The sequence below is a fragment of the Silene latifolia genome, unplaced genomic scaffold (assembly GCF_048544455.1).
Source record: "Silene latifolia isolate original U9 population unplaced genomic scaffold, ASM4854445v1 scaffold_20.1, whole genome shotgun sequence".
In the NCBI taxonomy this organism is placed as follows: Eukaryota; Viridiplantae; Streptophyta; class Magnoliopsida; order Caryophyllales; family Caryophyllaceae; genus Silene; species Silene latifolia.
In genome coordinates, this window is record NW_027413163.1 from 6856880 (window position 1) to 6869809 (window position 12930).

Sequence of the window (12930 nt, forward strand, 5' to 3'; positions counted from 1 at the left end):
TCAAGGCCTACCTCTGGTGAGAGTACCTCTCAAAGACCAATTCCTTCATTTTCCATGTAGGTGTACTCCCGGTAGGCTAGCCATTTCGGCCTACCGGCGAGGGTACATCTCAAAGATACTTCCCTTCTTCTTTCATGCAAGGCTTAGAAATCCCGTCTTTCTAGCTTCGTTTCGCCGTTCCGCCTCAATTTCGCAAGGGGGCCAAAGTGTCATAGTAAAGGGAATCGGGACTAGAAACGAGAGTAAAGGGGTACAAAACCGCCTTAAATGGGGTCGAATATGCATGAAAATAGAGGGAAAAAGAGTGCAAAATGGTCCTATATCAAACCTCCCCACACTTAGTCCTTACTCGTCCCCGAGTAAGTCCTTAAACCAAATGTACAAAGCATTATTATGATAGACATGGATGCACAATATAAGCATCACTCAACTAAACTACTACTTAAGCCGATCGAGTATTAGCGCACTCAACGCCCCTTCAACTCACAATTTGACACCCATGAGGGGAGAGTGCCCTATTGCAAGGCAAGTTGGGTCTTGCTACAAAACTTTTGACACATTCATCATGAAAGCACATAATCAACAAATAGAATGCATCTAACAAAATGATCCACCTTCCTCATCTAAGTGGTCGGATTTTTTCAAATAACAAAACATGGTCCCGGTCGGGAGTACCGTCTCAGGAGTGCCAAATGAGGTGCCAACCCCCTAAATGTGACAAAAGCAACCCTTGTGTGACCAATGCTCAAGAAACAAATTCAAGAGCGGGGAAAGGGAAGGAAGGGCAAGTCCGCTGAGAATTACAAAACCGACACAAGATTCAACCAAAGGACCCACGACTAAAGAGACCAAGGCAACGACATCCTCACGGTTTTCACTCGTCACTCAATGAAAGAACAGGGTGATTTTTGTGACAAAAAGTAACCAAAATCACTCGACTAACTCGACTAGCGAAAACGTGCCCGCAATCTAATGTGTAAGGCCGTCCTATGTCCAATGAAATGCAAACAATGATAAAAATGCATACAATATGAAGCAAAGGGTTACAACGGGGCTAAGGAGAAGGTCAAAACGGGATTGGTGCAAGCACCGTTTGGATATGTGGGGCTCAAATCAAGAATCGTCGACACATCACATCCCATTTCTTATTGCAACATATGAGACACGTCTATGCCCTAACATAGCAATGATGACCAAAACTATGCAAAAATTGCATAAACCCAACTCAAGTAGGAAAAAATTGATAAAACTCCTTTTATTTCAACAAATGGTAACGTCTACACCGTAACAACGACTCGGTTTCCCAAGCCATGCAAAAAATGTGCAAACCCGACTCATCTTTGGAAAAACATCAATTTGCCCCTTTTTATTTAGCAACGGCTTTTTCTACCCCTTTAAATGATGAGTAGGGGTGTTGCTCGCCCTCCCCTTTTTTTTTTTTTTTTTTTTTTTTTTTTTTTTTTTTTTTTTTTTTTTTTTTTTTTCTTGACAACAAACAAATATTTACAACATAACTCATTTTTCTTTTGATTTTTCATGACTTTTTCACTTTTCTATTTTGTTTTTCATTTCTTTTTCAAAACCTCTTAATTATATACAATGCCAAATGCATACCAAGTTCCGACCCAAACGGATATGTGAACTATCCATCACTATGCCCCAAATCACCTCCTACAAAAACAACTACAAAACCGACCAACTCTTGATTAAGGAAAGGTGTTTATGGAATGTAGTTAATTTGGTGGGTTTGCCAATGAAAAGGCTAAGGCTCAAAGGGGGTGAATCAAAAAGGGAGACAATGTAGGGAATAAAACAAGGCTATTTGGCTATTGTGAGGTTCATATAAACTGATTTTTGCTTCAAACCATATGCACAAAAATGTAATGCAATTTCATGATCTAAGGACGATGCGACACACTTGTGCGTAATGATGTGACACGCCTCGCGAGGAGACCTACTCTCAAACCTAGATGAGGGCGGGGTATGAATGTACCCGCCCTAGGAGGCTCTACCCTTACCTTTGAGTAGTTTAGGTCGAGCCAAAGGCCTAGTCTACGGCCCAAGGTGTCACAAGATCGGTCTAGACTCTTTGGTCAAGCTCCCCCTTCCTCGGCTAACTAAGAGGCCACGGGTGCGAGTCACGAGGAGGGGAAAGGCACAATTGGGCACAATAGTTCATCATGGGGGTACTTGGTTCCCTTCCTTTGACCATGCTCTTCCTTAAAAGCTTATTTACAAACTCAATGCAAAAGAAAGAAATGCAACAAGTATTTACATGTGAACAAATGCATGCGGAAATTCAAACAAACATGAAATGAAACGTGCAACAAATTGGCTAAACCTAGCAGCACATCAACACCAAAATTCCAAACGGTCTCCCAAGGAGACACCCAAAGCAACAAAAATTCCCATTCTCCTTTAAAATATCAAAGATACCAAAAAGAAAGAATAGTAAAAAGGAGCAAGAGATAGGAAGGATTATACCAAGCGGTCTTCAAGCTCCTTTTTGCCTCAAGTGGTCAATGCGCCGAGCCAAAAGGTTAGACAAAACATATATAAACAATGCAATTTTTTTGAATTTTTCAGAAATTTTTCAATTTTTAGGCATTTTCTTGAATTTTCTTAAATTTACAAGCATTTACAAATATATACAAATATTCACAAGAGTGATATTTCCCTCCCCACACTTGAGATGTACATTGTCCTCAATGGACAAAAGCATAGGGAGTGAATAAGAAAAAAGAAGAACATATTTTTGGAGTTTTCAATTTTTGAAAAGAAAATAACATATTTTTGTGATTTTTATTTTGAAAAATTAAAAGGACATATTTTTGGTTTTTGGTTTTTTTTTTTTTTATATATGAAAACTCCCTCCCCACACTTATTTATTTACATTACTTCCGAATGGAAATAAATGTGTGGAGGGAGTACAAATTAAAAGACATATTTTTGTTTTTTTTTTAGGCCCTCCCCACACTTATTTATAAACATGGGAGGGCAAATTAGTGAAATAAATTAACATTTTTTTTGGTTTTTTTGGTCGTTTTTCAATTTTTAGTTTGTTTTTATTTTTGAAAATGCAATGCATGCTCTATTCTATATGCTAAATTGAAATGACAATGCAAATTACGCTAAGTGAATGCAATTAGTAAATGTGACAATATATTACAAAATTGAAATCTAATGCAATCTTATATGATGCAACTAAATGAATTATCAACTAAATGCATGCGAAAAATTTAAACATGAATGAGAAATTTGGATAGAAGGGAGAAAATCATACTTGTCATTTGGATTGATTGGGAGGATAAACGAAACCATCAACTCGGGGACTAAGACCCCATGTCGTCATCATCATCTTCATCATCTTCATTACCATCACCATCATCGTCACCTTGAATTCCCCCGAACTCGGAGCCACGAATGAAATCGTCCGTGTTCAAGTGGACATTCGAGCTAAAATCCTCCATTGGTTGGCTCATGCCAACAAACATCTCCGGGTGCCCTCCGGCACCACTAGACCCGCCCTCTTGGAAGATCGAAGGGGCACCCCCGAACCACCTCGCGTCATGTCCCTCCCCTTGGGTGGTAGGCGGGGTGGGAAAGACCGGGGCACTAAAATAGTCGGGCCGCAAGTTAATATCGCCGTACTTGAAGGTCCCATCATCCGGATGTCCACCATCCGGGAATAAATAGTAGGAGGGGTGAAGGCCGGTGGGGTGTTTGTAATGGTTCCTCATACAATCGTCATAGACCGGAAATTGACCAAGAGAGGTGTCATAGTAAATCCGGTCAAGTCTTTGTTGAAGGCCATGCCGCTCGTTTGCGGCGTTTGTCATATTAATTTTCATCTCCGCCATGAAGGAAACGAGGTCGGCATGGAGAGGAGGCGATTGTTGTTGGTGTTGACTGGAGGACCCCTCTCCTTGTTGCAAGGGGCCGGGGACAAAAGGAGAAGTCGGTGTGGCATACCGCAAGGTAGACCTTGCGGGAATGATGGGTCGGCCACGAGCATACCGAAGATTTGGGTTAATTTGTTGGGGGATAGAGGGGTCTTCGAGATTTTCAATCTCAAGCAAATAATACTCCGAGTTGGGCACCACTTTCATTTTGTCGGGGTTGGGAAGAGGGATAGAATTTCGATCAACTCCATCAACCCGAATTTGCCAATAGTCGAGGCCATCATTCGGGTTGGTCTTCAACCAACCGAGGTTGTGGTGAATATAATTTTTGAACAACATTGTATCACCGATCATGGAACGCAACCCACCCAAGTTGACCCTCCGATTGAGCCTCTTCATCAAATGGGTAATGAGTCCACCCACGACAACGGCCGTATTAGAGGCCGGAGAATTGCTAAGCCGTTGTAAAGTAAGGGCCAAATGGTGGGCAATGTCAATTTTGAAAGTAGTTGGGTTGGAGCGAAGGTAAGAGCCGAGAATTTCCAATTCCTCCGTTCTGAAATTATGATTTTCCTCTCGGCCAAAGATGGTCCAACCCATGTACCTATGCCAAACCCGGATAGCCGCATTGTGGACAGTGTTGGCGGCTCTCTTGACCCCCTTAACATCATCTAAACCCGTAATAGCCTTCCATAAGGCCCCATGGTCAAATGTCTCGGGTGCCTTGTGAGGAGGGCTAGTGTCAAGCCCAAAATGGGATGCAAAGGTCGGTAGGGTCAAGGAGTAGTCCTTGTTCATCAATCTAAAGTGCAAAAAGGCTACCTTTTGGGTTTGGCGGTGTTTGTCAAGACGGAGGGAGCTCAAAAACTCCCAAGTAAGACGAACATAGGTCCGTTCATGAATTCCATACATCATTTTCATGCCCACCCCATCAAATAAATCAAGAGTAACTTGATCTAATCCTAGTTCCCTCATGGATTGACGATCAATGAAACGGGTAGGGACAATAGGGCGTTTCTTGAATAAGACAAACTTACCTTTCATTGTGATTGAGGTGAATTGGATGTCCGGGAAGTCGGGGTCGGAGCTCATATCGGTCGCCGCCGCCGCTACCGCCTCCGCCTGTTGAAGAGCCAAGTCTCCTCTCCTCACTCTCTTTTTTGGGGCCATGATTGTGATTTTTGATGGTGGTTAAAGGTTGGGAAGGAGGTTGGGAGGTTGTTGGTGGTTGAGGTGGTGGTAGGTGGTGGTAGGTGGTGGTGGGAGGGGTTGTTGAAGGAGATGAGGGAGTGGGAGTTAGGGTTAGAGTGAGAGAGAGGGGAAAAAGGGGTCGAAAATAATGAAGGAATTTGGGGATTTTGGCGTTAAAACACGATCAGAGGGCTCCCAGCCGGTCAGGAGACCGCCGGCTGGGTCACCCGGTGGGAGTTGGTGATTTTTGAAATTCCATAAAAAGGGTCAGAAAACTCCCAGCCGGTCAGGAGACCGCCGCCGTCACCGGTGGGAGAACACCCATTTCCACTTTCTTCATACGTGCATTCCCAGTAGGTGGGACGGCCGCCCGCTACCGGTGGGACTTCCTTCTTCGAGAAAACTTGATGAAAATTCCTCATAAGCGCATCCCAGTACCGGTGGACTTGGTCTACCGCCCGGCCTGCCGGGACTTCCCTTCAATCCAATTTGTCACAATTCAATTGTATATGTACTCCCAGCCGGTGGACCGGCTGCCGGCTAGCCGGCTGGGACTACGCTTCCTTGTTTTTCAACAAAAATCCAACAAACTTACAGGAACTTCCCAGCCGGTCAGGGGACCGGCCGCCGGTCACCCGGCTGGGACTCCTTCTCATCACGATTTCTTCAATAAATCCCTTTTTCCAATTCCCATCATTTATTGGCCTCGTTTTACGTGTTTTCAACTTTCAAACCCGACTCGGGACGTCGGAAAAAGGCCAATAAATGGGCAAACGCTTGTTCATCAAACAAAAACCCCAAGTCTTCAACACTCATGGCCGACAATAATCAAATTGACAAGTAGTATCCATCCAAAATTCCTCGAATTCTTCCTAAATGCATGATATATACAAAGATGCATGGGTTGCCTCCCATGAAGCGCCCTTGTTTATTGTCGTAGGCTCGACGGAGTTATGAAAATCAATCAAAAATTTGGAATAAAAGTGGCAATTGAGCTCACATTCTTGATAAGAGGGGTTCCGGCAATGTAGTGCTTTAGCCGTTGTCCATTGACCTTGAATGTTTGGTCACCATCGGAAACTTCAACCGACCCATATGGAAAAGCGCGGACCACGGTGAAAGGCCCCGACCACTTTGACTTCAATTTTCCCGAAAAGAGCTTGAACCTTGAATTAAAAAGGAGAACCAAGTCACCCTCCTTGAATTCCCTCCTTATAATAGCTTTGTCATGGAACCGCTTGGTCTTTTCCTTGTACAACCTAGAGCTCTCATAGGCCTCTAGTCGGAATTCTTCAAGCTCATTGAGGTCAAGTAGCCGCTTCTCCCCGGCGCTCTTTAGGTCAAAGTTTAGTAGACGGATGGCCCAATGTGCCTTATGCTCCAACTCAACCGGTAAATGGCAAGGCTTACCGTACACCAACCGGAACGGTGAAGTTCCTATTGGTGTTTTAAAGGCGGTCCGGTAAGCCCACAATGCATCGTTGAGCTTGGTAGACCAATCTTTCCTTGACCGGTTCACGGTCTTTTCGAGGATCATCTTGATTTCACGGTTAGAAATTTCGGCTTGGCCGTTGGCTTGTGGGTGATAGGCAAGGCTCCGCCTATGTTGCACCCCGTGCTTCTTGAGTAAAGCATCAAGAGTCCTCTCCCGGAAATGGGTTCCACGGTCACTTATCACAATTCGTGGGACTCCAAACCGGGGGAAGATGATTGTCTCCATGAGCTTGGTCACGGATTTTGCGTCACAAGTCTTTGTTGGAATTGCTTCAACCCATTTACTCACGTAGTCCACCGCAACAAGAATATACTCATTCCCATTTGATGAGGGAAAAGGGCCTTGGTAGTCAATGCCCCATACATCGAATAGCTCCACTTCAAGTATGTAGTTCATTGGCATTTCATGCCTCTTTGAGATGTTACCACTTCTTTGACACTTGTCACACTTCTTGACATAGGTGGCCACATCGTGAAATAGGGAAGGCCAAAAGAATCCACATTGGAGCACCCTCGCGGCGGTTTTTCGTGAACTACCATGCCCTCCACTTGGCATGTCGTGGCAATGAGAGATTATGGGTTGGACTTCTTCATTGGGGATGCATCTTCTAATTATCCCGTCGGCACAAGCTTTGTAGAGACACGGTTCTTCCCAAAAATATTGCTTAAGGTCATGGAAGAATTTCTTTCTCTTATGGGAATCATAACCGTGTGGGATGACCCCGGATACCAAATAATTTGCATAGTCCGCGTACCACGGGGTATCCATCAAAGCTAGTGCGAATAGTTGATCATCCGGTAATGTGTCATCAATTGGCAATCCATCCTTATCCTTGACATGGAGTAGCCGAGAAAGATGATCGGCTACCACATTTTCTACACCTTTCTTGTCTCTAATCTCGATATCGAACTCTTGCAACAATAGTATCCACCGAATCAAGCGGGGCTTTGACTCCTTCTTAATTAGCAAGTGTCTCAACGCCGTGTGATCGGTGTGCACAATAACCTTAGAGCCCACCAAATAAGAACGGAACTTGTTCATGGCATATATGACCGCCAAAAGCTCCTTTTCGGTGGTAGTGTAATGTGATTGAGCTTCATCCAAAGTCTTGCTTGCATAATATATGGCATGGAGTTTACCATTCTTCTTTTGTCCTAGCACCGCTCCCACCGCCACATCACTAGCATCGCACATCAACTCAAAAGGTTCTCCCCAAGTGGGAGGTTGCATGATTGGAGCGGTGATGAGAGCTTCCTTCAACCTATTGAATGCATCCAAACACTCATTAGTAAATTCAAATGGCACATCTTTTCCAAGCAACAAAGTTAAAGGTCGGGCAATCAAAGAAAAATCCTTAATGAATCTCCGGTAAAAACCGGCATGCCCAAGAAAACTCCTAATTCCTTTTACATTAGTGGGAGGGGGTAGTGTTTTGATCACTTCAATCTTGGCTTGATCAACTTCCAAGCCCTTACTTGACACTACATGACCCAAAACAACCCCGGATGTCACCATGAAGTGACATTTCTCCCAATTCAAGACTAGACCACTCTCTTGACATCTTTTCAAGACCTTACCCAAATTAGCTAGACATCCATCAAATGAGGTGCCTACGACCGAGAAGTCGTCCATAAACACCTCCATGATGTTCTCAACATACTCGGAAAATATAGCTAACATGCATCTTTGAAATGTAGCCGGCGCATTGCAAAGCCCAAAGGGCATGCGCCTATAAGCAAAGGTGCCGAATGGGCACGTGAATGTGGTCTTTTCTTGGTCGTTAGGGTGAATCGGGATTTGGAAAAATCCCGAAAACCCGTCAAGGTAGCAAAAGTGAGAATGTTGGGCAAGTCTTTCCAACATTTGGTCAAGGAAAGGGAGGGGGAAATGGTCTTTCCTAGTTGCCTTGTTAAGGCGCCTATAGTCTATACACATCCTCCACCCGGTTGTGACCCTTGTTGGAATGAGTTCGTTCTTATCATTGGTGACTACCGTGACCCCGCCCTTCTTCGGCACAACATGCACCGGGCTCACCCACGCACTATCGGAGATAGGGTATATTATGCTTGCATCATAAAGCTTCAACACCTCCTTCCTAACCACTTCTTTCATAGCGGGGTTAAGGCGGCGTTGAGGCTCTATGGAAGATGCACTCTCATCCTCCAAATGAATGCGATGGGTGCAAAAAGAAGGGCTAATCCCCTTGATATCATCAATTGAATACCCAATGACATCCTTGTATTTTTTCACAACATCAAGTAGCTTTTGAAGTTCGGTGTCATTGAGTGCACTATTGACAATAATAGGGTAAGTATCATTAGGGCCAAGGAAAGCATGTTTAAGAGTAGAAGGAAGAGGTTTCAACTCCACTTGAGGAGGCGTGGATCTCTCCTCTTTCTTATCATCTCTTCTCAAACTTTCAAATTCTTTTTCCGGGTCTTCTTCAATTGTTGCTTCCATAGCTAAAGCATACTCCCGGTGCTCCTTGCAATCCTTTACCTTGCCCTCAAGGAACCCTTGCAAACCCTTGTCTTCATCAAACTTCTTCATATCAACCCATTCTTCTACCACATCAATCATATAGCAAGACTTTTCTTCCGAAGGCTCTTTCATAGCCTTGTTCAAGGAGAATTCAACCTTTTCCTCTCCCACTTGTAGAGAAAGCTTCCCATTCTTCACATCAATCATGGCACCCCCCGTAGCAAGGCAAGGGCGCCCCAATATGATGGGAATATTTGAGTCTTCGGGGATGTCCATAACATAGAAATCACATGGAAATGCAAGTTTCCCCACCTTGAGCGGGACATCCTCCACAAGACCAATCGGGTATCTTACCGACCTATCGGCAAGTTGGAGAGAAACCCTTGTTGGTGAAAGCTCATAACCCTTCAATTTCTTGAAAATTTTTAGAGGCATAAGACTAATGCTTGCCCCCAAATCACACAAAGCCCTCTCAATATGCACGGTCCCAATCTTACAAGGTATGGAAAAACTCCCCGGGTCTTCAAGCTTTTGAGGAGCCTCATTCATGAGAATTGCACTACACTCCTTGGATAAGTTCACCGTAGTTGTCGGGCTCAAGGAGTTTTTGTTTGAGATGAGCTCCTTCAAGAACTTTCCATAGCTTGGAATCTCCTTTACGGCATCAATGAAAGGCATAGTTATGTTGATACCCTTCATCATATCCATGAACTTCCCATACTTTTGTTCAAGTTTGGCTCTTGCCAACCTTTGTGGAAAGGGAACCGGTGGTACATAAGTTCTTACCACTTGTTGTTGAGGCTCTTCAACCACCCTTGGTGGTTCATTAATCACTTTTGGAGTTTCCACGACAATTTCCACGAGTTCCTCTTCTCCCTCCTTTTCTTCAATTACCTTAGGAGGTTCAACCACAACTTGAGGTTCAATGACATTACCCGGTCTACTACTCTTCCTTTTCTTGACAAATTCCCGGTCTTCCAAATCTCTACCACTCCTCAAGTGGATAGCATTCATTGTTTTCGGATTTTCCTCGGTTTTACCCGGGAATTTCCCTTGTGAGGCTTGTAGTTGGCTCATTTGAGTAGCCAATTGGGAGATTTGGTTGTCCGTCATTCGTTGAGAAGCTTGCATTTGGGTCCTAAGTTGGTTGATGGATGTGGTTGCTTCTTCTTGTTTTTGGGTGGTATGGTTGATGAATTGTGTTTGATGATTCATCATTTGTTCCATCATGAGTTCCAAGTTCGACTTTGGTTGGGTGGGTTGTTGGAATGGTTGGAAATTTTGTTGGAAAGGTTGGGTGGTTTGTTGGAATGGTTGGGTGGTTGGTGGGTTAAGTGATTGAAATTGTTGTCTTGGTTGGAAGGTTCTTCCTTGGAAACCCGGTGGACCTTGGTTGAATGTCGTATTTTGCTTTTGAGCTTGAAAGTTTGGTTGTTGTGATTTTTGTTGGAAGGTTGGGTTTTGGACATTTTGAGAGCCATAGGAGAAGTTCGGGTGGGCTCTCATTCCGGGGTGATATTGGTTGTTGTTAAATGCTTGCTTGGCCGGACTAGACTCCCATATCCCGTTCACTTGCTCCATGCAACTTCCATCTCCAACCACCAAAGGACACTCATTGGGTGGGTGTCCTTGGTCTCCACAAAGCTCACAACTATAGACTTGGTTCATCATAGAAGAGTTGCTAGATGTTTTGCTTGAGCTCATCAAGGCAACTTGTTGCTTAAGCTCTTCTATCATTTCTTTTACTTCCACATTGTTGGCCGATTCGACCGTTGACTTCCCTTTCCTCTTGTGCCTATCATTGTTCCAATGAAAGGTACGAGAAGCCATTTCTTCAATAAGCTCTTTCGCCGTCTTGTGGTCTATCTTATCCAAAGCTCCCTTCCCCGAGCCGGAATCAAGGTTCATCTTCATCTCATTGTTTAACCCTTCATAGAAATTGTTGATGAGCTCATCATCCCCAATACCGTGGTGAGGACATAGCCTTTGGAGGCCCTTGTACCTCTCCCATGCTTCATAGAGGGTCTCATCTTCTTGTTGGGTGAACCCTTGGAGCTCACTCTTGATTCTTGCCGTTCGTTGGGGTGGGAAATACTTGTTGAGAAATGCCTTTGAGACATCGTCCCAAGTCCGTAGGGAGTCGGGTTCGCAACTTTTAAGCCATTCCTTGGCACTTCCCCTCAAAGAGTAAGGGAAAAGCCTAAGGCGTACGGCATCCTCCGTCACTCCGTTGGCCTTGAACATGTCGCAACTGTCCAAGAACTCGTTTAGATGTTCGTTGGGGTTTTCAGTGGCTCCCCCTCCGAATTGATTCCCTTGGACAAGTTGAAGTAAGGTGGCTTTCACATCGAAATTGTTAGCTTGAATGGGTGGTTTGACGATACTCGGATTCACCACCTTTTTAGGTGCCAAGTTGTCTCTCATAGGAACCGCGGCCATTGTTACTTCCGTTTCCGGTGTTGCAAAAGGATTTTCGAAAGCTTCAAAGACCCGTGGTTCTACTTGAAGGTTCTCAATTACTGGATTTTCTTGAGGAATCGGTGTTTCTATAAGCCCTCTTCTACGGAGTGAATTTAGTCTTCTCGCGGTTGCTTCGATCTCGTGGTCAATCGGACGTATTGGTTGACCTCTTCGAGCTCTCCTAACCATGCAAAAAGTCCTACACACTCAAGAGAGGGGTTAGTAACAAAAGACTTAGTCTAAACAAGAACGAAAACAATTAATATCTAGCCGAACTCCCCGGCAACGGCGCCAAAAACTTGATGGTTATCAAATTATACCTCGCAAGTGCACGATTTTATCGTTGTACACTATTAAGGGTCGATCCCACAAGGAGTTGAAAAGATTACTAATTGTTCTAATCCGATCGTTTAGCTAAGTCGAAAATAAAAGATGATGGTTGATATACTAATGCTACCTAAAATGAAATGAGATGCAATCTAAACAAAAGCAAGATAAATGAGCAACAACGAAAGATAAATTGTAATTCAAATGATTTAAAAGCCTAAGACTCGGTTCTTCCCAAGCAATTCGCAATTCCACATGGTCAAATTTCTAGGCTAATCACAAAGGTAGTTAGGTGAGGAGGTGACGGCTCTAATTCGCCTAAGACCCCCCTCTCGGGTTCGAAATAGGACACTAGCACTACCCACCAACCCCCCTCTCGGGTTCGAAGGTCGGAATCCCTAACCCAATACCCGACTACCCCAAAAACATGCATTTTCCCAAGGTAGTCCAATATTTGCTAAGGTCATTAAGCCCAGTCAATTCCCGGGTCATCCCACTCCCTCTCTCGAGGGTCGATTTCAAACGCTAATTTAAAGGTGTCCTACCCCGGTTCTCCCTTTCGGTCTCAACCGAGGTCAACAATAGGGTCAAGTCTCGGGTATCCAAATCACAACCTAACCAGCTCTCGTTGGTGGTCAAGGGTCGTAAGTCAACACTACCCAATAGTCAACCCATAACCCATGTCAATCCTCTAAACTACCCTCACCAATTTCCCCAAATAATTAGCCTTTATGAAATTCAATTAATGAAATTACTCATGTTGGGTCAAACCGAGCCTTAGTGGAAGACTACTCACTAATCATGGTCCTAATTGCAAAATAAACAACAAAGATGGAAACTTTGGTCACAAACATGGTGAGAAGATGAAATTCACTACTAAACATGCAACAATCTAACAATGGGTGGAAGGAAAGATGATTTAATCTAATAATGAGAGAGATTTACACCTAAAGACACAATCTTCAACCAAATCAACTCAAAGATTAAGTCTTTGAGGACAACTACCCAATGATGAACAAAAGAAAGAGGAACAAAGCAAAGATAAACAATGAAAAGAAGGACAATGAAGGAATT

The 12930-nt window shown here is 44.0% G+C and overlaps 1 non-coding gene across 1 annotated transcript; it reads left to right on the plus strand.

Annotated features, from left to right (window-relative positions):
* Positions 1-11032: 11032 nt before the first annotated feature.
* On the plus strand, positions 11033-11139 carry LOC141638590 (small nucleolar RNA R71). Its single transcript, XR_012542137.1, has one exon. It is a non-coding gene; the product is annotated as a small nucleolar RNA R71 (small nucleolar RNA).
* Positions 11140-12930: the final 1791 nt, after the last annotated feature.